At 40.2% G+C, this 23,336-nt stretch overlaps 1 long non-coding RNA gene across 1 annotated transcript in view; it reads left to right on the forward strand.

The window, feature by feature from the left end:
- The first annotated feature begins 5,174 nt into the window (after positions 1-5,174).
- Positions 5,175-23,336, forward strand: part of LOC139800243 (uncharacterized) — a 69,214-nt gene continuing 51,052 nt past the window's right edge. The window contains exon 1 of the long non-coding RNA XR_011727674.1: positions 5,175-5,226. This is a non-coding gene — a long non-coding RNA (uncharacterized lncRNA). The remainder of the gene's footprint in view (positions 5,227-23,336) is intronic.

The raw sequence follows: 23,336 nt of genomic DNA on the forward strand, positions 1-23,336 counted from the left end.
GGGGTGAAAATACTGTTTAATTTTTATTTTTTTTTACTGTATCTTCCCTTGGTCTGTTGTCTTTCTCCAGATAAGGGGAAGGGCTTTTGCAAATGGGCCTTTTACTCTTTTAATTAAAAAAAAACAAGATATTTTTGAGTGTTGTTCTAAACACCTGTCTTCTAAACTGATTTTATTCAGATTGCACTTGTTCCAAGAGCCTTGCTTAGGTCTCCCCTCTCTGCCTGTTTCTACCCCCAGACTTGCCAGGGCAGCACTTATTTCAGCAGAGGAGTGAGTGCTGATGCAGTGCCCACCAAAATGCCACCACGAGTTTCCTGGAGGAATTAATTGAGAATGATCCCCAGTTCCTGGTGTGGCTTTGGGCAGCTGGGAGTGTGATAGCAGCCTTTGAAATTAAGAATGCCATTAAGGATTGTCCTGGTTTGGGCACCTTTATCCTGGCCCAAACCAGGACAAGGATAAGAAATTAAGGATACCTTTTGGGATAGTTAAGCTGTAGCACCACAAATGTGATAGAGGTTTTTTTCTTTTATGCTCTCAGGGGACATACAAGCTCATGTAGAACAGGATGTATTTTTTTTCTGATCTGCTTTTTGGTTATAAAAACCTGGCTCTGAGTTAGTGTTTCTCTTGCACAGAGCCCACCTCTACTGTTCATCTCAAACCCTGGTGTAGTACACTTGGCTCAAGCCAGGACCATGGGTTCTAAACCATTTTTATCCCAGGGCCAGCAGATTTGGGCTGGCCTCAAGTTACTAATGATCAATAGACCTTTAGTACAAGACACTTCTTTTTTTTCCTTTGTCACGTTCACTTTATTCTTAAAGAGAAAAAAAAGTAACCTCCCTCCCCTTGGCTTTGGCAACTCATGTGAGATGACTGAATGATTTCTTTCTCTTATTCCTGGTGGGATTGACACTGCATCATCCACTTATTGTTCAGATAGACTCAAGAAATTTATCTCTTCCTGCATCTTGGTGGCAGAGAGGATGTGCTGTGCTGATTTTGTACTTGGCAGGTTGTACAGGACATAGAGCTTGTGCATTGTGTTATTGCTGCTGGCAGAGCAGAGCCAAAAAGCTGGATTTGTTTGTAGCATTGCCTCCTATTTATTTCAATCCCTCTCACCCCAGCCCCATTGTCTTCCTGTCCTTACAAACTTGCTCCAGCTTAAGCATCTCCCGTGGTAGATTAAAATCCAAGTCTTGCAAACAGAAGTTTCCTTAAACCAGAAGGTTTTCAAATAAACTGTGTTACTTCTGCAAAACTGTGTATTTTCAATCAAAAGCAGTAGGTAGGATTTTGTACTGGTAGGATTTGATCAGGGACAGGATGAGGTGGTGCCTTTGTAAGCCAAGGTTTTTCATTTTGTTTTCTTTTGTTTCTCCAGCAGGAAATGCCTGGGTAAAAAGGATTCCCTTCCCTGCCACATGTCATGTTGCTCCTACTGGGGCCAAGTTTTGTTTTGGCACTCACAACCCTGCTTGGCTTCTGCCTGGGCACTTTGCTGTGATTTATAGACTCCAGAAACCCTGAATCTTGCAGCCAGGGCAATATGAAGCTTTATGCTTTATAACACACACTGATCCCATATCCTTTCAGGCTACCACCTCTGCTTTCAGGTTTGTTTCTCATCCTCAGTCATGCCTTGCAAAGTCAAGCTGCCACCTGCCCCAACCACTGGCTGCCCACCAAGGCTTGGAGAAGGAAGGAAAAATTTGTTGATGGTTAACTCCAGTACTTTCGGTCACATTCATCATTGTTAAAGTGTTTAATTACCTTTGTGTTGCACTATTTTAGTCCTTGGTTAACTTATCCTCTGTGCAGTTGTCTGCTCTTGCTGCTCTACTACCAGGTGAACATCATAACTCCAGACAAATGTGTAAACCACCAGTTCAAAGTTGTTGCCATGGTCTCTACAACCTCCATCCTTTCTACAGGATGGTTTCTACAACCTCCTTCTCTACATAATCCATCTTTTTTTTTTTTTTTCTTTTTTTTTTTTTTTTTCAGATGCAGTTTGTTCTTCCAACATGAGCTGAGGTGAGCTGTGGCCCTGGTGCTGTTCCCAGGCTGTGGGATGGAGCTGTGGTTGTTCCAAATCCCTAGGAAGATCTCACTCCACTACCTAATGGGAGTTTGTAGGTAAGAGGGGTCCAGGCTCTGGGTTCCAAGTGGAAGGACAAGAGGCAGTGGTTATAAAAGCAGCAAGGGAAGTCCTGAGTGGGTGTGTGGAACAAATCTTAACCTTTAGCAAGGTGTCTCAGCAGTGGCCCAGGTTGGTCAAGGAGTCTGGGCAAGCATCTACCCTTGGAGATGGTCAGAGTGTAGTTGGTTGTGTTGTTGAATGACACCTGGACAGACTTTCCAGCCTGGGAAATCTTCCTGGGATCTTCTGATCCTCTTAGCTGGTTCCCATCTAGATCTGCACTTTCATCTGCTTGCTGCCTGTAAATCTGAGTATCCTTGTGTCTTCCCAGTCATGTATGGAATTGCTGCTCATATGCTCTGGAATTTTAGTTTTTTAGTCCTGAGGTTTAGTTTTTCTGACTATGGGTTCCCCAGCTCTTCACCTGTTTGTACTTTGATTATGTTCTGGGGAACTTGCCAAGCATCAGCTGGGTGATCACCAAATGTAACTCAGTGTGTTCTTAGGAAGCTGGATGTGTTTCAAAGGAATTTTTAACAAGTAGCCACAGCTTTATTTTTGAAATATGGGCTTTTCACATAGATAATCTTTATCTGGATGACTTTAGGGTGCTATTGAAACTTTGTATGGAACAGTGACATTTATTTATTAACTAAGAAACAAAAGTCCTGGAATAAAAAAGGACAGCAAAATCACTGCTGATATTCTATGTGAAATGAAGAGCCACAAGGAGAATTGGATGAGGCCCAGGTACTGCTAGCAACACTTTAGAAGCCATTAATGCAGAGAGGGTTATAAGATTGGACCATAATTATCTAATATAATACCAATTTAAATAAACAAGCATTTTCTTTGACAGGATTATTTCTATTGGAAGCAGTTTATAATTATACATGTACTAGAGCTTACTGAAGAAAACCACTGCAAAACTCTCAGTGAAGGGAATAGGTGAATTTGCTTTACAATTCCACCATCTGGAAAACTGGTCTTTAAAACAGATGATGGTGATAATAATAATAAAAAAGCTGTCATCTATTTTTCAACTCCAACTGTTGTTCTCTGTAGAGTCTTGGTTGGAATATGGCAAATACTTTAATTGAATTTTTGTCCCTTTGCACTATGTATGATACCTTTGATGTATGCTCATGATTTGTGGTTTTGTAGCAAGCAAATTTAGCCAGACAGTATTTCTTTTAAGGTTTTATAGCTAAAAGAAATCCCTCAAATGAGATAAGAGAGATATAAAACAATTGCACTAAGTAAAAAATTCTAAAGGAAAAAAAAGTCTGATGGGGAAAATGGTGGTGTCCAAACTTTACAGTTAGAAAAAGATACAGAGCCCTCAGCTTTGTCCCATTTTCCAGAGCTGTAAGTGAAATATATTCCTGTAATGTTAATTATTACTCTATTAAAATGGATTGCATGTATTCCTAGATTGTAATTGTTTATAGGACTGAAAAAATACACAGATTTATGGAATGCCATTTCTAGTCCTTGATGCAAGACGTAAGTGACTGAATGGCATGAGGAAGGTGAATGATGGTGTAGCAAACCCTGAGAGCTTGTCAAATTGCTATCTGAATTGAAATTTAGCAGAAATTTTGTACTCTCCAACAGATAATCAACAATCAAGACACATCTTATTGTTTCAGTTTGTCTTCCAGGTCTGCTCATTTCATAGTTTTCTTTCGGAGATCATCTCAGTATCTTGCAGAGACTGTAGAAGTATTAATAAACATTTTTCTCAGGTTTTTGATGACTGAAAAATGAAGTTGCAGAGTCCAGAGCGATTAACCCTGGGTCAGCAGGTAGTACAGCAATTGGCAGGGGGCTGTTCCCAGTGCCATCCCCATCCTGCTGGCACATTGCACCCAGGTTCCTCCTCCTCTTCCTGCACCCAGTGAGCTGGGGGCACTTCCCAGGCTTCTCTCATGCTCTGCTCAGCATTGAAATTCAGGAGTAAACGTGTGAATCATAAAATGCTTCTGCTTGTCCCAAGCTGTAAATCTGGGCTTGGGTTTGTTTCTAGGGAATCAACTTCAAGGAAGCTGGAATAACCCTTAGGTTCTCTGTGTCGTGACACAGCATCCTTGAGTCGTGATGTTTGAACTCCTGAGCTTCCTGCCTGCCTCTCTAGTCCCTCTATCTGAAGACTGGTGTGTTCTGAAAGGGTTGAATAATTTTGGTGGAAATGGCAGAAATGGTCTAGGTGCAGTTAGTTGGCAACATTAGGGAGTTGTGCATGCCCAACACTGCAGCATCCTCTGGCAAAAGGACCAGGGCCATATTCCCACCTGTCATAACCTTGGTGTGTTTCTGGTGAGCTGATACCAGAGAGGGTCTGAGCCATGGCAGCCTGTGTGCAAAGGAGGTAAAAATATCAGCCCATGGATGAGAGAACCTAGCAATGAGCTCTGGGCTTGGTGGTGCCACAAGGAGGAAGGAGGAGGTGCCACAAGGAAGAAGGCAGCTATTTTACTGTGTTCTGTCAGAATAAAAACTAAACATAAATTATCTGTATGGCATTTTTAGGGTTTGGTTTCTTCTTTTCCTTCCCTTCTGTGGTAGCCCTGAATGAGCCCTCCCTTTGCTTTCCTTTTGTCTTCCTGCCATAGTCCTGAGCTTCACAAGAGTTTGGAGGAATCCTGACAATAATTTCTGATGTCCCTAATAATAAATTCTGAGGACCTAAGCTGTAATGCCTGTGTACTGTCATCCTCAGGCTTGAAATCCATGTCTGTATAACATTTAAGCTTCTCTCTAGATTTTTTAAATCAGATTTCATAGGTGAGAGAAAACACTTTGGAAACCATGTTACTTGATGTGTACCTCCTGAAAGTGATATTAATAAAAAAAACAGGGAGGTGTGGTGATGCATCTTTATAGTTAGTGAAAATTGCTGACTTGGAACCTGGTGTTACAGAAAATAAAAGGACTTTGCACATTGTACAATATGGTTTTGCAGGTGATAAACAAGGAAGCTCTTCCAGGCAGAACTTGAACTGTACTGTTCCAGTCATGCTTTTTTTTTTTTTTTTTTTTTTTTTTTTTTTTTTTTTTTTTTTTTTTTTATTGTAAATCATTGGAGTAATTTTATTCTCCAGTTATGGTTAAAATTTTATCCCTTGTAGAAAACAGATGCCTGATAAGCTATGATACAGCACCAGCACCATGATTTTCAGGTGTGTCAGTAGAAAAATTTATTCCCAGGACTAAAGAACAATCTGAAATCAAACACTGGGTTTTTTTGGTAGCTGAATTCCATTCAGACCCAAACACTGATTCTTCTGGAGCTTGGCTTCTCAGTATGTATCTTCTGAATGAGCTTTACAATAAGGATTTGAAAAGTTATAAGATCAATTCGTTATTTTGAGTGACTTTAGGAGATGACTTAGTTTATTAGTTGGGATTTTTCTGCAATCTTACACAGAAGTCCCCTCTCTGCATAGCAGCCAGTGCCCAGATTGTGGATGTGGCTGAGCTGTCTAAATGATTGTCAGCAAAGCAGGCTAAGCCAGATAACAAGATATCTGGGCAGGCTGGTTTTCAATCCAGAGAACAAATACCAGACTGGCTTCAACACTCTCATCTGAACGTCTGGGATTTTACTCTAGGGTGGTTTCAGGCTTCCTGAAGTATTTTTCTTCCTGACAACTCTGGAGGGCAGCATTGCACTTTGAATGAGAGAAGGCTTGTTCTTTACTCCTTCCTTAGTGGAAAAAAATGAAAAAGTGAGGAAAATAAAATTTAAAAAAGTATATGTGTGGGATAGAGGACTGAGAAAAAATATATGAAAGAGAGAAAGCCAAGGAAAAAAGCAAAAGAAACACTAACCCAGAATACTGATCATGACGGGAAGGTGTGGGTTTGTTTGCTTGTTTGGTTTTAATTTTCACATTGTGTATTCCCTGTCAGAGTGTGTATAGTACTAAAGCATTGAGATGTACTAGGATATTCTATACTGGACAATTAATAACCTCCTGAAATGGAAATATCCTGTTTTCCTCCCACTTCTTCTCCAGGATCTCCTATTACTCCTTGCTTATCTATCTCCTTCTTGCCTTTTCTGTTTCTAAACAGCCACTTGGAGTATTCATTGAAAACAACTACTAAAAGATGAAATTGAAAGCATACTTAGCTTGCAAGTTGCCTCTTAAAACAAGAACCCTCTAATTCCAGCTATGCCTGACCAGATTTTTATGAGCAATGGTTCAAGGGTGTAGGGAGGAGAAGGTTGGTAGGTTTTGGGGTCTTTTTCTTTTTTTTTTCCTTTTCTTCCTTTCTCCCCCATCTTCTCTACTATAGCCACATTTCATTGACTCATCTAATTAAAATCTGGATTGTATTTTCAGCCAAACCTGCAGCCTCAGTGCCAGCTTAGGTAGCTTATGGTGGTCCATCCTGTGTTGCAGAGGGCTGCTGCTGGCTGGTGCAATGTGTGTTCAACTTTTTTCTACAAGTTTTCATTATTCACTTACTGTTAATACCATCCAGGGTCCAAAAGATGTTCACAGACTTTCTGTAAGTGGCCTTTTCTGACATGAAGATGTGGCACTTCACAAAGTGATCCAAGTGTTTGTCTTCCAAAGTCCAAATCTTGATGCTCAAACCTCCTTTTGCATAAAGCTGCCCTTTGTATTGCAGCTGAGGTTCAGTGCAGTTTCCTTCCCTTATTATGTGATTTTTGAACCCATGATTTGAGCCTATTTCTTGTCCATGTCTTTTTTTGCCTAACCCAGGACCTGATGGTGCTGTGGGAATGGCAGTGGCAGAATCTGATTTGTGATGATCTGTCTGTCTGTCTGTCCAGCACATGGTATTTATGGAGCATCAGCTCCTGTGGCTCCATCAGAGTCAGGCAGGAACTTGGCAGAACAGAATGTCATTTTTTCAGAATGTCTTAGATTGGGACAAGTTTCTTAGGCTGGAGATAACATGAGAAAGAAAGAAGCTCTCGTATTGTCTGAGAACAAAGTTCCCATGGTCAGCAAGGGACTCTGGGCTCTGTTGATAGTGTTCTTCTTTGTGCCTGCTTTTTGTCTGTTTATTGAAAAAAAATTTCCAGAGGTTAAAACTTGTCCTGATGTGATAGAGGAAATATTTTGAAAACTTCAATGCTTTTGCAGGAAGAGCAAACTATTTCTCATCTTGTATTAAGCTCTGCAAATGTGTGTGAAACCTCTCCCAAGGGCAAGCCTTTATGTTTAAGTAGCAACCTTGTAAATGGCATTGATTTAATTTAAATGAGAAGTTATTCTTTCCTCATATATTTATACCTTTTGGGAAGAATGAGGCAACATGAGGAAATGTTTTACTTGAGCTGAAAGTACAGATAGGGCAGGGCATAAAAGACCACATGAAGATTAATTGCTCCTGTTGAAATTTAGCTTGACTGCACAAGGTGAGACAGTTTAATTATTTAATCATAGTGCTGCCTTTAGCTTTTGAGGCCAGGAATGTAGTGACTTTGTTCCCTTCCCCACACTCCCTTGTTTAATTTATGTTACTTCTTGTACCCAACCTTCTTGCCCCCTGTTTGAATAGGAGAAGGGATTAAAATTTATTTCTTGGACTGATGGTTTATTTTTGTGCCTTTTGTATGTCTCATGTCAGTTTTAACTGATGGACTGCACTTGTTATGGTTGATGGGGCACTGATTTATTGAAGGCTTTGGCAGTTGTAATTGTCTTTTCACTCAAATTTCAGAAAAATCTAGAAGCTGGGAAATGGTATCAAGGTCTGGTTTAAAAAAGCTTCATAAAGATGCTGTGTGGTTCTCTGTTTCAACTTCCCTTCTTTTGTAGATGCTTTATTCCTTGGACAACAAGTTTTCCTGTGATTTATCTCAAGCTTTAAATAAGACCTCCTTTCTTCTTCTCCAGGTCAATCACTAGGTTGCACTGAAAGGACAAAAAGCTTTCCTTGAAACCCAGGGAGAATTAAGTGAGAAAACTTTCCATGGACTTTGGTCAGCCTGCAGGGCATCTGTCAGGGAGATGTTTAATAGGGTGCAGCATTTTCAGGTGTGTCATTCATTGCAAGTGATGGTGCTTTCTTTAATTGAGTGGTGAGCCTGGCTGCTCTCCTGCTTTCCTAAGGGTGCTGCTTATTATTCACTTGCTTTGGTCCTTGTGCTGCATCTCCTTTATATAATGGTGCCCTAGAGATCTTGTTTTCAGGTAATAATAACCACATTCTCTTCTAGTAACTTCCTCATGCAGCTTTGCAACCACATTTTAAAATGTTGGCTTGGGTACCAGTTGATAATGAACTGGTTAGAGAGAGGTGCAAGCCAATTCTTAATATGTGACTTGCTGTGTAAAATGCTCTGCTGCCCACTACCAGGATTAAACTGGTTTAGCAATGGAGCTGGAGATTATTCTGGGCCCTACAAGGGCAGGGGAGAAGGTACTGTACTCACTGCTGTGTCAGGGTGAGATGGTTTGAAACACTTGGTGTGGTTACACCACTGACAGGGCAGGCTTTGCACCTCTGTGGTAATAAGAGCTAATTTTTGTTGGGTTTATTTTTCTGAACAGTGAGCACAACATCCTCAAGTTGTGTCTCCTGGCTGATCACTCCTTACTGAAAGTGACTTTGCCATTCCTGAGTAGTTTTATGATGCAGGGCTTGAACTTTGCATACTGCCCCCCACCATCTCTTGAAATATCCATAGTATGCAGGGTTTTATTGGTTACCTGGATGCATTCATGACTTAAACAGAAGCAATCTAGAGACTTGTTGGCAATTTGAGTCAGGAACAAGAGGGCAATGAAGCAATCCAATTTTCATGACATGGTATTAGTAATATTTATTGCTTCTTGACTTGTATGGCATGGTTCACTGATCAAGCTTACACTATATGCTGATGGCTGCAGGGTTTATCAGTCCAACAAGGCAAAAGTCACTTTTTCTTCTTAATTATTGGTTTTCTATTTACCACTTACCTTTAAAATAAACCTTCTCATTTCATCAGCAGAAGGGATAATATTGCTGCAGTGATCTTATTGATTGCATTTTATCTAACCTCCAGAGAAATGGCATCTTTAGCTGCATGGCAATGCTTATTGATAGTGTGTGACCTCAGGTTTCAAAACCTGTACTTCATTACAGGATTTAGTATATTCCTTCAACACCTCACAGTTTTTCTCAGGATTTCACTCCAGTATGCAAGGCAGAATTATTTTATGGATCAATACAGCATATATAAATGATATATTGACCAGCTATTGGCAACTAGTATCACATTTTTACAGTGGACACAAGTTGGAAACATAAAATACATGCTTCAAGAATAAGGAGAATCATTATGCTCAATATGAGTGGAACAACAAGCAGCCTGTCATGCTGGAAAAATTCTCATCAGATGGTGTTGAAAGCAATAGCAAGGTTCAGATATCTCTAGGGCTCCTTCCAAAGCATACAGGCTGGTGTCTGCACAGAGACCTTGTTGGTGCTGTTAATCCCCTAAAACTCTAAGCAAATATTCTTTTCTTGTGAGTGCTGGTGCTGTGGGAAGGCAAGAAAAATGTTCTTGTGGAGGGAAAGGAGGTAACAGCAATAAAGGAGCAGGATATTGGCACAGTAAGCAACACCTTTTCCCTCTCTCCGCCTCTCCAGGGTTGCCCTGGATCAGGTGCCTGGCAGCCTGCATCTTCTTTGGGCATGCTGACACAGCATTTTCCAGGGAATTCACTCCTGGATTATGAACGGATACAGATGATTAATTTGGTCACAGCATGGTGCTTGTGTTATCCTATGCAGAAAAGGCTGTGCTGAGCCTTTTGCCATGCCTCTCGCCCACCTTCCTGCTGAGCTTTGCTCACTGCTTATTACCAGGTGATAGTGAAATCCCAGCTGCATCTGGCAAACCCATCTCCAGGTGCTGAGGGTATCCTCTGCTTGGTTACTGGCACTTCAGTCCTTGGCTGTGTTCCATTGGTGCCTCCAATGCTGAGGCACTCTGTGCCCTCACCTTGCTGCCTCCAAGCCTGGGAGTGCAGCCTCTGATGCTGAGTCTGATGCTGCTCTTCCAGCTCTTTCTTTTCAGTTCCCCAGGTGGTAGAAAAGGGAGGAGATCCTCACACAAAAGCCCTCAGCTCCATTGCTGTCTGCTGCAGCTCAGGTGGGAAACCTCAGCTTGATCTCTGGCTGAGGTGCCAGCTTCCCTGCTTCCCTTCTGCCATCACAGCATCCCTTTCCCCATAGCAGTGGATAATTTTAGGTTTTTCTGCCAAGTGTTTCTTTCTTTCTTTCTGTCATCACAAGGGGGATGGAGGGAGAGGACATTTGAGGGGTGTTTGGGACTACTAAAAATTCCAGTTTTTCTGCAAAACAGCAGCACATTTCCTGTTTCTCTTTGTGAGTTGTAGGTGCTGTTGAGAAAACGTTTCCCCCTCATCACTGAGGGAAATGAAGCCCAGTTGTGGTTTTGTACTGTGTGTAACAAGGAGCACAAGTGTAAATGAATTTTTAATGAAGAGAAACATTTCTAAAGGTAAGGAAAAAGCACCCAGGACTAAGTCCTCTCCCTTCTCCTTTGTTTCTACTGGCAATGCAAGCTCTCAGAGCTGATTGCCTGCAACTCTCAGGCCAGGGGACTTCACAGAAAGCTGTGCTGGTGACCTAGGGATGCAGGCTTTGGGAGGTTTTCTCTATTTTCTTACACTTATTTTCTCCTTCCAAAATCTCTGGAGTGAAATATTTTGCTGTTGTTTGCTCCACTTGGAAGAACTAGATGTTTTAGCACTGTGGATGCAAGAGCACAGGGGTTATATTGAGATGTACAGCCCTGCCCACACAAAATGACACTTAAATGTTTAACATTTAATAATAATAATGATTATTTGTGTAGATGATAAGCAGGGTTGTGTGTCTGTGTTTTTTTTGCAGAGGTGACTTGGAACTAAACACCAGGTTTTTGTGAACCAGAAGTTGGGGGAACTAGGTTACACATTGGTAGATTTACAGTCCTGGAAAGCAATAAAGGCAAGAAAGAAACTGTTCTCTGCTGCAGCAATGCTTCCCTCCTGTCACTTAAGCCCATCAAGGTTAAAAATATTGCCCCATCTGAAAGAACATGAAGCCATTTCTGCCATCCACATATAGAGAGAGGGTAGGCAGCTGGGATGAGAAGAAGAGGACTAGAGGCAATTCCTCTGCTCCAAATAAATGGGTAGTAAATCAGAAAGTAGTAACCAGAGCCTGTAGCAGAGGATAAAGGTCTATTTTAATCTTCTTCAGAAAGTGTCCAGCAGCTGAGCAGATTTTCTTCTGAAAACTTTAACCAGAAACCAGCTTATTACTTGGGTGGCATGCCCTTTTTTTTTAAAAGATGATGCTTCTTTAAAACCTAAACCTTGTTTGATTTCTGGGTCTGTTTTCCTATGTTATGCTTTGAGCTCAGATGCTATAGAGATTTTCTGGAAGGAAACTCCTTGGTTCCTGGGGATTTCTGCCTCTCTGCAGCTGAGATTGGACATCAGTCCTCTCTTCATGTCAGCTTGCTCAGCAGCAAACAAGATGGTTGGTGGCACAGAAACCAGGGAATAGGATTCTATAGAACTGGTAGGAGGTACATCCTCAGGGAATGGCAGATGTGTGTAATATGTTATAAAATTATTTGAAACTTTTAGTGAATATGCTTGAAGTGTTAATAAAACAAAGGGAACAAACAGAGCCTGTTATGAATGAGAAATTATGCCAAGTATATGTTTTAATTATGACTCCTTTGCTTTCTGGGGCATTTTGGCACAGGAGATAAAAGTATTCACCAGATTGGTAAGATGTGCTTAAAAATGTATTTTGAAGGTTTTTCATAGGAAAGGAATTCGGGAAATAGAAAAGTGATCAAATTACCTGAATTGGTAATCAAAAAAATTGTTTCTGGAGAGCTATGAACACAATTTCTTGTCTAAAATCAATCAGTTCACTCCATTAAATGTGAAAAATTAAAAACTCCCTTAAAAAATTAATCACTTTGTAGATTTCAGGGTTTTTTGATAGTATCTTGTATGCTCAGGTGTATTTTCAGTAGTTTTGCAGGCACTTGTATGAGAGCTGTACACTGGGGGAAACTTCACAAAGAACAACTGCAGCTTTACTGCCTGGTAGTTTTAAAAGTGATGCCAAGGTTTTCCTTTTTCTTTTGGCTTTCCAAAATGATACAGAGATATCTCTTAAAAGGTATTAAGGCTTCTGTGAGAAGCTCAGTCCCACATTTAGCTCTGTGCAGCATTATCTGGGATGGGTCCTTGGGAGATGGGGCTCTTCTGGGGAGGCTGCCTGGGATGCGAGTCCTCTTTTAGTGTTTTTGGTTGTTCCAAAAGCAATGTCCTTCCAGGCTGAGCCTTTCTCATCCCAAAACACTCTACTTCTTGTAGTATTTACCTGGTTTGCTCAGGAACCACCAGCAGTGGGGTCCCACTGTGTCCATGTGCATCTTTGTCACCGTGAAGCCTGGTGACTCTCCCACTGTCACCACAGCTGCAACCACAAACTGTGTGGTTCCCCAAATTTCTGAAATGACTGGGGAAAAGTCACTTCTTTGTATCCCAGAGGTGCTGTTTTGAACACAAGGAATGCATCTGAGGAAGGGATGGGGAGTTCTTCCACCTTGGAGGAAGCACTGAGTAGTGCCTGCATGGTTCTGGGCACTGGGGCTGCCTCCCAGCACCCACCTCTGGGTGGAGAGGGGGGGTTTTAAATCCAGTGAAACCATTTTTTCTGCTTAATTAAGGACAGAACATAAAAAGTGGAACTTTTCAGCCTGTCAAATACAGAGAAAGCAGCATGAGGACTTTCTGTGGCTCATCCTGGGCAAACCAGCTCTGGGAATGGGGTATGTGAGTCTGCACTCGCCGTGTGTGGCAGAAAAACCTAAAATTATCCTCTGGGAGGATGGGGGTCCAGTGGAAGGAGGAGCCATGGTCACCTGAGTGAACCTATCCTGTGCAGGGGGTAGGGTCTTGTTAGGATTTAGGTGTGGAAGGGTGGCTAGAAATTTGCTTGTATTAAAATTTTGAAATATCCCGGAGCTGGGGTTTGTCCCTTGAGTTGCTGATAGTGATCCAGAATGTAGAGTTCACTGATTGCTAGTTAATGAGATGTCATTAGTAAATCAATAAACCACTTCCATCCTGATTTGATTTAAACCATGTGAGCTGAGCAGTTTTTTTTCCTGTTCCAAGCAGTGCTTTGGCTTGAAGAATACACCTGGCCAGGGCAGCTCTGCACTGTTGTAACTTGTGAGTGATGGCACTGAGCTGCTGTAGTCTCCATGGTTGCATAAACCCTCCAGAAACATGGTTTGGTGAGAATTGAGGTGGTTCTTGGCCATAGGGCAGCACATTCTCTAACCTGTTTCTTTTTCTTGAAAGAATTGTTGGTCTTTCAAGAAGATCATCACTTCATTTGATGCCCCTATGACTTGTTGGTCAGAATATTTGAAGGAATTTGTGAAGTATGGCATGATGTGTGGCTCCTAAGAGTCTTTTCTGAGTTCATGCAAATAGGGCAAACTCAGTGAAGTGAGTCTTCATAATATATATGTTTTATGTATCATAATATATGTATTATGAATAAATATTCATAAATATAATAAGTGGTTAAATAAACTCAGCGTGTGTTGCTGGGTTATTTCTTTGCTGCTTCTACTCTCCAGGCAGGAATCTTGAGATGATGCTAATATATCTTTTTCTTATATTTTACATTTTCTATCATGGTTGTGGCACTGATACTGGTTTTGCACTGAACAGCTGGACGTGTACTTGCAGCCTTCACAGCCACTGCTGTCCAGGATGCTTTCTGATTTGCACCTTCCTGCCCAACGTGTGTGTAGATATGGCAGCTTAATAATATTATTTCTTATTGAAATAAGAGTGTGAGCACCAGGAGGAGCAGGCTTCAAGCACATTGTCTCAGCTGAGTTGTCATCTAATGGAATTGCCTGTAAACTTCAGCTTAAAGGTTTTGCTTACCTAGAGGCATTGCAGTAAATCAATCAGCTTTCTCCTTGAAGCATTCTGAGCTATCTCCTCTTTTTTGCTCAGCTTCTATGGTGGAGAAGATAAACTAAAATCCTGCTATTCAGCCCACAGTATTGTGGTGGCAGTTCCCTTTGAGGTTTTTGGCAATAGGAGTGTTTGCTTTAGAGCTCTGCATCGTAGTGGAATCTATGGAGAGCCATTCATTCCCTGACAGGAGATTTATAAAAGGCAGCATTAGCTTCAGCTTCCAGTCAATATGTTCCCTTCTCATTGACACAAACAAACCAATAGTTTTGAAATATTTAAATTAAACACTCCCTTAAAAAAAATCATTACTCTTTCTAACACTGCTGGAAGTGATAATCTGATGTAAATAGATTTGAACAGACCAGCAGGACCTGGATGAAATTGCTGCTTCATTTTATCCATTAAATCAGAAATAGCAGAACAGAATAAAAAAGAGGAACAGACATAGACTTTGGGAAAGAGAAACACCTTTAATTCAGCTTCAGAATATTTACCCTTCTTGAAGCCTGGCCTCTGGATCCCAAAAGAGTAGTTACTGTTTTATTTCTTTAAGAAATCCATAAGCTTTTAATTTTATGAAAAGGATCCTTATAAACAGATGACAGTGAGGAGAAGATACCACTTTCCTAAAAGGGACAAAACTTGGACATCTTTTTTTTTTCTTCTCCTACAGCCAGTTCAGGAGTTCTTTGCATTGCTTTCCATAGGGTTCCATCAGTGTCAGTGATGTACCAGAAAAACCATGCAAAATGGTCTCATAAATTGGAAAAAAAGAAAACCAAGGCCTGTCAGGATCCCTTGCATTTAGGTTATTTTCTGCCTCTCTTTGGAGAATAGTATTTTTTTCATAGAATAAGAAGCCCATTGATTCATAAAGTTTTATTCTGACTTCTTTGGCTAATTTTTGGATTGGGTTATATAATATATGTATAGGCTACATATATATATATATACATACATATATATAATATGACACTCCTGATTTTAATAAGGCTTCTGCAGACTCTACCTTGTTCCTGCCATCATTGCCTGTTGGTAAAGCAGCTCTTCCTATTTGGCATTATTTCAAAGGAGGTGCCAATTAGAATAGTGGCAACCATATTTATTGTTTAGAAATTTAGCATTACTTTTTCTAAGGTTTTGAATTAGTTACAGTCATTACCTGGGCTTTACAGTAAACATGAAATTCTTTTCTGTTTTTTTGTTTTTGTGTTTCTCGTGATGTAGTGGTTTTTTTTTATTATTTTTTCTTTTTTTTTTTTTATTTTTCTGGGTTATATTGAGCAAAATGTCTAGAGAAAGCTCTTTTGTTGTTGGTTGGACCTCTGGTATTTATTATTATTGCAGTGGAGTAACTCTGAACACATTTTGATTACCTGCCAGGAAGAAGGTAGAATTCTACCTAGCAGTAATATATGAGTAGCAACACCTTCTTCTGAGGATACTCTGTGTGTTCATAGTCTTTATTTTACAAAGCCAGGATGGCACTTGGAGCTTTTTGGGTCCTGGACCTGGTGGTGGGGGTAAAACTGGATGAGAAGTGAGTATCAGTAAGCACGAAAAAAACATATTTTGTGGTTTTCTGTGATGGATTATTGATGGGAGGGAAAAACAGTTTTAAGTACAGCAGAGGGGAGCTGGGTTTTGGTGAGAAAATAGCCAGGTTGAGGTCAACAGTGCTTGGGTTGTAGTTCTGCTCTGTGTTTAATCTCTGGGCAGGGAAAGTTCAGCAGGCTTGAGGTGTAAATGTGTCTGTATGGTGCTGAGAGAGCTAAAGGCAGAGTCTCATACTTCAGAGTCAGCACAAAAACCAAAGCCTTAGAACATCTCCCAGAGAAGCATAAATCCTGAGGTGAGGCAAAAAACTTTAGTTAGTGGCTGTGGTTTATTCAAATAAATAGTCCCCTTAAATCACCACCTTCACAAATGTAAAGTCTGTGTACCTGTGACCCTAAATTATAAGCAAAGCATGAAATACCTGAGGTGTTTTTAAGTCTTAGCCAAAATTTTTTAGGTAGGCTATAAAATGGGGACTGTGTAAATAATTTATTTGGATTGATTCTTGAGTTAAGCTTGTTTTGGTTTTCTGCCAAAAACCAAGGTGTTTTTTTTTTTTTTTTTTTACCCCCCAGTGGATTATCAAGATATTTCAGGGCTGTTACAAATTTTAATTAGCAGTATGTTAAACTCTACACCTTCCAGGCCACTTTGGAACTGATGTGAAGGATCAGACTGCTCAGTGTTTAAAACCTCAGTCCCAAAGTTGCTCGTGACCTTCTTGCAGTCCCATTGCTAAGGCTTGAACTTCCCCGTGCTGCTCATCAAAGTGATTTTTGATGAACCATTTAAACAAGATCTTAAGCTGTGGTTTTGAGTCAGAGAAATCCAATAGATTTCTATTAATGCCAATCTGCTGTCTGGTGTGACTTCTTTGCTGAAGATTTCCAAGTCTACTTTGAAAGCAGAAGATAAGATAAACTTTGTACTCTGCCCAGTAGATTTTTTTTTTTTTCGTTTGATCTTGCTGTCCTTTTCTTTGGGTTTATTCTTGATTTAATATCTCTGACACCGAACATATATATGCCCTGTACATACTGATCAGATTGTCTTTTCTCATCTTGTTTTTGTTGAGAAGCAGCAACAATGTCCACATTCATGAGTTAAATATAAGTATTTTTAGGCAGCTTTCCCTGGTAAGTAAGTCTTTACGTGATGGTGCAGTTTGTCTCCAGTTTTCCTCCATTCCCCTAATAAATTTTGAATGGGGACCAACTGGACTCTAATTAGAAAATATTAATTTTTTGAAGTCTTATTTCAAACTTTGAAATACAGAGGAGTGAAGGTCACAGTCTGGGGGAAGTGTCAGGGGAGAGTGGGGAAATGCAGAGAGGCAATGGGCAGAGGATCCAGATAGATGGGGAGCCACATTTATTTAGTTCTGGTTTTTTAGGGGGAACAAATGGTGTCATTTAATGACTACTAAAATGCTAATAGAGCAAATTTCTGCATTGAGTAAACAGGCAGAAGGCAAATAATAAATTCTCTTGTGTGCATGAAGTGAAGCCTGGAAAAAAAAGTCAAATATTCACTGTATTACAACGCTGAGGTTGACTGCAGTTGTGCTGAGGACAGAGTCTAAAATTTAGGCAGCTCCAAACAATCTCTTTTTTTCTCTTCTTGCCCATCTGCTCTCCTGCACAGTGTTCTTCAGGTCTGCCTCCAAGATCAGGAGCAGTTATGAACATCAGCTCTTTGCAAGGGAGAGGGGTCATGTTGTCATGAGCATCACTTGGGGTCCTCCTGTTGTTTAGGATTTCATCACCTCAAACCCTGGCAGTGTGTCTGACAGGATGACAATTTATACCTTATTCCCAATCCTGCTGTAAATAGCTGCTGGAGGTGGTGTGGTTGTCCTGAAGCTGACAATCCAGGATCACATTTTCATACTGCCTCAGCTGCCCTGAGTTGCTCCTTGCAGGTTCCACCATTAATATTTGCCTCTGAGTCCATTAAAAAAGTCATCATTCCATGACCAAAATAAACTCCTTTCCTACAAAAGAGCTTTGTGTTCTGTTTGCATCTCTTCTCAATTTATTTCTCTTTTTCCCACTTGGTTTGCCTCTGCTTTCTGACCCACTGTGTGTGTACAGAATGCTCCATGGCCACTTTCCAGCTGCCTGGAAATCTGTGTCAAACCCCCAAATTTCTGCACACCCTCTAAGAGCCAGCAGAGGTGGATTGTTTCAGTGAGCCTACAGATGGGAATCAGAGAAAAATTCTTGAATTCTTTGTAAATGTTATCCCACAGGAGCTGTGAGATGTTTTCAAATGAACAGAAATGTTGGCCCTGCTTTTTCTGGTGATGCTGCTCATCTTCTGGCAATGCTAATTAAAAGAGGAGAGGATGGAAAGGCAGCTTGTGCTTTGCAGAGCTGTGTGCTGGGTCTTACCCCTCTGCCATGAAGCCCAAATACAAGATTCCAGAATGCCTTAATCCATAAAGCAAAAGCCCTAAGATTAAGGAAGTGGAAAATGAGAAGTTGGAAGATGAGTTTGTATGAAATTGGGAAGGTAGTTTTAGGATTTTTGTGATGGTTAGAAAAACCTTTAGTGCTGAATTGATCTAAAGAGCTCTGTGTAAGAGCTGGAGACTAATGCAATGCTATTTTTAAGCAGTAATTAAAACCTACATAAAAAAAAAAATTCAAATCCTATTTTACAAAGGACAGCCTGATTATCTTAATGTGTATTTCAGTGCAAATCTCCTTGGTTTCTGAATTGTAGCTGGGGTTTTTTTGGTTTTTTTTATAATTTTTTAATGATTCCAGCAAAATTTTACATTTAGCTCTCTGTCTCTCTCAATGATTCCTCTAATTTGTTTTGCAAAAGCCACCAATCCCATCATTTCTGTACACATTCAAATACCTATTGATTGGTTACTGCTGGATTTAAAATTGGTCTGAGTAGTTATAAAGAACCTTGTGAGAAGGACCTGGAAGAACTGTAGTCTTAACTAAGAAAATACAAGAAAAATTAAACAGTTTCAAGAAGAATCTTCCTTAGTACATTTTCCTTAAGTGGCATACACAAAAGCTCTGCAATCATACCTCTGCATCTTTGCTTATTTTGAATTGAATTTTCCTGCTTAGTTCATGTCAGTCTTATTTATTTATTATTTATATTCCTTAGGAAGTAGTTTTCACCAGCCAAGCCATTTTTCTTTAGTAAACCTGACAAATTCATTTTAGCTTCTAAATCATTTCCTAATTAAGCTCTGACAGGTGGTGCAACTGGTTTTGACAAAGTTAACCTATAAGATCATTTATCTGCTTGCATAATTAACAGGGGGCTTTAAGTTGAGAGTTTTAAATATTGAATCAGTCACGTAGGAAATGAATTAATAATCAATCATAATGCAATCTCAATAAATATATTAACAACTTATTTAGAAACCTGTATGCTGGCCAAGTCCTTGCTCCTACAATTGTGCTGTGTTGTTTATAAATTGAAAGATATTTTTGTGAGCTATTCCAGGTTCAGTTAAAGAAAGATTTGGTGTGTTTTCCATTTTAAGAAACAACTCATATGCTGGTAGTGGCTGTAAAACTCTCTCATCTTATACATGGGCTTTGTGCTGTGCAGTACTCAAAGTCCCCATTGTGATCAGTAGTTCTCTAACAGAAAAAAAAAAAAAACCCTCCAGTTCCTTTCCTGTCTTTGAAATGCTTATTCAATTTACAAAATCTTTCATCAGATGTTGGAAAGGAGGCATTTATATGAGTTGCCACTAAGCAGTTGTGCTTGTGATGTACTCAATCACCAGGGATTTGAGGAAATCTGTTTACACATCATCACAAATTTGCATCTTTGAAGGACTGATTTTTACCATCGTGTAAAGAAGTGTAAAGATTCTATATATCCCCTGTCATAATTCCAAATTTATTCTGAGTACGTGTCAGTCCTCAAGGTATCTTCATCAGTACCATCCCAGAGTGCTTTGAATTCACAGAGATGGATGAGTCTCTCTCTTTTCCAGCTGTTTTTTTCCTTTGTTTTGAATGAAACTGCTCCAAATATTTAGTTGTATGAGTTTTATTCAGGTTACAGGCTTTTTTGGGGAAAGGTTTGGAAGCCACTTGCTAGTGCAACTATTAGTAGACCATTTAAAAAAATATCTGCTTTTTTAAATGTAATTCTGGTATTCCTTCTTGCTCAGTTTTTTTTGCTCCTGTGGGCTTTGGAAAGTGCTCCAGCTTCATACTGATAACAATTTTCATATTGACACATTAAAACTTAGAAAAAAATGTTTTTATTTTCTTTTAAAATGACTCTTTTTGCAGTTCTTGGAGGAACATGTTCTATGAGCATCCTTCCCAATCCTGAACTCTGATTGAAAGCTTAACCTCAGGGTCCCTCTGTGATGTCCTCAGCTTCAGAAATAATAAAATCACATATAACTAGAGGTTGAAAAGCCTGGCAGGATTGGGGATTCTACGGGGTGCTGACAAATCAGGAGGGAATAACAGGACTGGAGGAGTGAGAAACAATGGGTAGGAATCTGTTTGGATTTACCTTTCCATGCTGGATGTGAACGAGGGAAAGAATTCAGAAAAATGGATTGCTCAGTAATATTCCCCAGGGGGTACTACACAACCAATCTACTCAACAGCCATAGATGGAGCTATTTAGGTGGTGTATTTGGCTATTTTAAATTATCTTTTGGTGTTTTAAATGTGAAGCAGCATATTTTTCTGTGATCTGAGGCATGGACTAATCTGCTTGGGCTTGACAGTGCTAATAAATACCCTGTGCTGCTGCATTTATGCTCCTGTTGAGGTTAAATATATTTCAAGGCTTGGGCTAAGCTACAGAAGTGATGCTATCTGGAAGAAAAAAAAAAAATCCACATGGTTTACAGCCTTCTCCCTGGTACTGGAGATCTAGGAGATCCTCCAGTATCTTAGGAGCAGCTGTGTCTCCAGTAATGAGCTTGGTGGCTGCAAGGTCTTCAATTTGAGGTTCAGATCTGCAGCAGGTGCAATGCCCAAGCAGGCAGAAACCATGGGGTGTGGGAGTGCTGGTCCTCTGGGTGCTACTTTATCCTTTCCAGGGAAAATAAGACACTCCTGAAATGTCCTCAGGCTTTTTGGGGGTTGTAAGACCAAGTCATTGCAGCATCTTGTGCAAGTAAGGCAGGGGTTAGGCAGTGAGTCTGAGCTTCTGCTGTTAGGAACCTCATCAAACCAAACTGCCCATTTTCTGGCTGCATTTCCAGCCTATAAATCAGACTTTTTCCACAGCTGAGGTGTGTTTTGGGAACCAGGCTAGAGCCTGCAGGAATATCTAATGCCCGGGTGCTGCTGTCCAAAAAAAACCCACAAAGCCAAATTCCTCTTTTTGAAGGAAACTGAAATAACCCCCTAGCCATTAAATAAACCTTGTTGTGCTTGTGGTTTTTTTTGCTCGAGGGCGTGGATTCTCTTTGTTCTCTATTAAATGCTGTAATGGCATGGCCCAAAAGTAAGCATATAAAGCTGCTTCCCTCCCTCTTTAACTACAGATCCTTGGAAAAAATATACGTGGGAGAACCAAATGTGGGGTTCTCACACATCCAGCAGTTTCACCAAAGTATTGGTCTGAACATGAAAAAAGATTCTGAGACATGTTGAATTTTAGACCTGTTTGTGCACCCTAGAAGCTACCTGGATGCAAACTCCACATGATCTCTATAAGAATTAGTTGGGATGCCTGGAAGGGCTCTAGTGTCTTTTTTTTTTTTCTTTTCTTTTTCTTTTTCTTTTTTTCTTTCCTTCCTTTCTTTTTTTTCTTTTTTCCCTTCTTTTTTCCCTTCTTTTTTCTTTTCTTCTTTTTTCTTTTTTCTTTTCTTCTTTTTTCCTTTTTTCCTTTTTTCCTGTTTTCCTGTTTTCCTTCTTTCCTTCTTTCCTTCTTTCCTACTTTCCTACTTTCCTTCTTTCCTTCTTTCCTTCTTTCCTTCTTTCCTTCTTTCCTTCTTTCCTTCTTTCCTTCTTTCCTTCTTTCCTTCTTTCCTTCTTTCCTTCTTTCTTCTTTCCTTCTTTCCTTCTTTCCTTCTTTCCTTCTTTCCTTCTTTCCTTCTTTCTTCTTTCTTCTTTCTTCTTTCTTCTTTCTTCTTTCTTCTTTCTTCTTTCTTCTTTCTTCTTTCTTCTTTCTTCTTCCTTCTTCCTTCTTCCTTCTTCCTTCTTCCTTCTTCCTTCTTCCTTCTTCCTTCTTCCTTCTTCCTTCTTCCTTCTTCCTTCTTCCTTCTTCCTTCTTCCTTCTTCCTTCTTCCTTCTTCCTTCTTCCTTCTTCCTTCTTCCTTCTTCCTTCTTCCTTCTTCCTTCTTCCTTCTTCCTTCTTCCTTCTTCCTTCTTCCTTCTTCCTTCTTCCTTCTTCCTTCTTCCTTCTTCCTTCTTCCTTCTTCCTTCTTCCTTCTTCCTTCTTCCTTCTTCCTTCTTCCTTCTTCCTTCTTCCTTCTTCCTTCTTCCTTCTTCCTTCTTCCTTCTTCCTTCTTCCTTCTTCCTTCTTCCTTCTTCCTTCTTCCTTCTTCCTTCTTCCTTCTTCCTTCTTCCTTCTTCCTTCTTCCTTCTTCCTTCTTCCTTCTTCCTTCTTCCTTCTTCCTTCTTCCTTCTTCCTTCTTCCTTCTTCCTTCTTCCTCCTTCCTTCTTCCTCCTTCCTTCTTCCTCCTTCTTTCTTTTTTCCTTCTTTCTTTTTTCCTTCTTTCTTTTTTCCTTCTTTCTTTTTTCCTTCTTTCTTTTTTCCTTCTTCCTCCTTGTTCCTCCCTTTCTTGTCAATATTCCAACTTTTCCCAGCTGTTTGGAAGAGCCCTTTGAAAGGGGGAGAAATATACATTGAGAAAACTGAAATTAATACCTGCATAAAAACTTCTATCCAGTTTTGTTTGATATGTTCAGTTCTGGAAGAGCAGGAAATGGCTCTAATCAGCCAAATTCTCACGACCTACCAAGGTGCACTTGCTTTGAGAAGTGAAAGGTCCCTCTAGTCATCTGCTGATGATGTTAATTTCTCATGAATTGTTCCCCTTCTCTGTTCAGGTCAGATTTGTAGCTGTGTTCAGCTGATAATGGATGTCCTACATGGCCAGGGCATGGTGAAACTGGGCATCTGTCAGCCTGCTTTAATCTGCTTCTCTAAAATGAATAAACTTTGGTGGAGTTTTACTTGCAGTTTGCATCCTCTCTGGCTGCTTTTCCTGACACTCCTCTACGACTGACATAGACACCCTGAGAGAGAAGGCTTGGCCTGGAAAAGTGTGCTGGAAACTTGTCCATTTGGTCGTGTACCTTTAGTTTTAAGGAGCAGGTTCTGGTTCCAGCTGGAGAAATTCACCCTGAATCCTTGTGTGTACATGGAAACTGCTGGGGAAAAGGAGGCAGAAAGCTGCAGGGTCAGGGCTCCATCAGTCAACCTGCACTCCAGGGGCATTCTGCCAGCTTGTCTGTAGTAGAAAAGCTAATGGGGTTAGATTTCTTTGAAATAATCTCTTGGAATTTTAATTAAAAGTATGTGCCAAATGGCTTTAAAATATATACTGGCTAAGAAATGTATACATTTATATTCATATGTAAAAATATATAGTCTTAGGCCATTTGACTCTGTTGGTGAGGGACTGAAAACCCAATGCCTTTTAGGCA

This window comes from Heliangelus exortis, chromosome 10 (genome assembly GCF_036169615.1).
Source record: "Heliangelus exortis chromosome 10, bHelExo1.hap1, whole genome shotgun sequence".
Classification (NCBI taxonomy): domain Eukaryota; kingdom Metazoa; phylum Chordata; class Aves; order Apodiformes; family Trochilidae; genus Heliangelus; species Heliangelus exortis.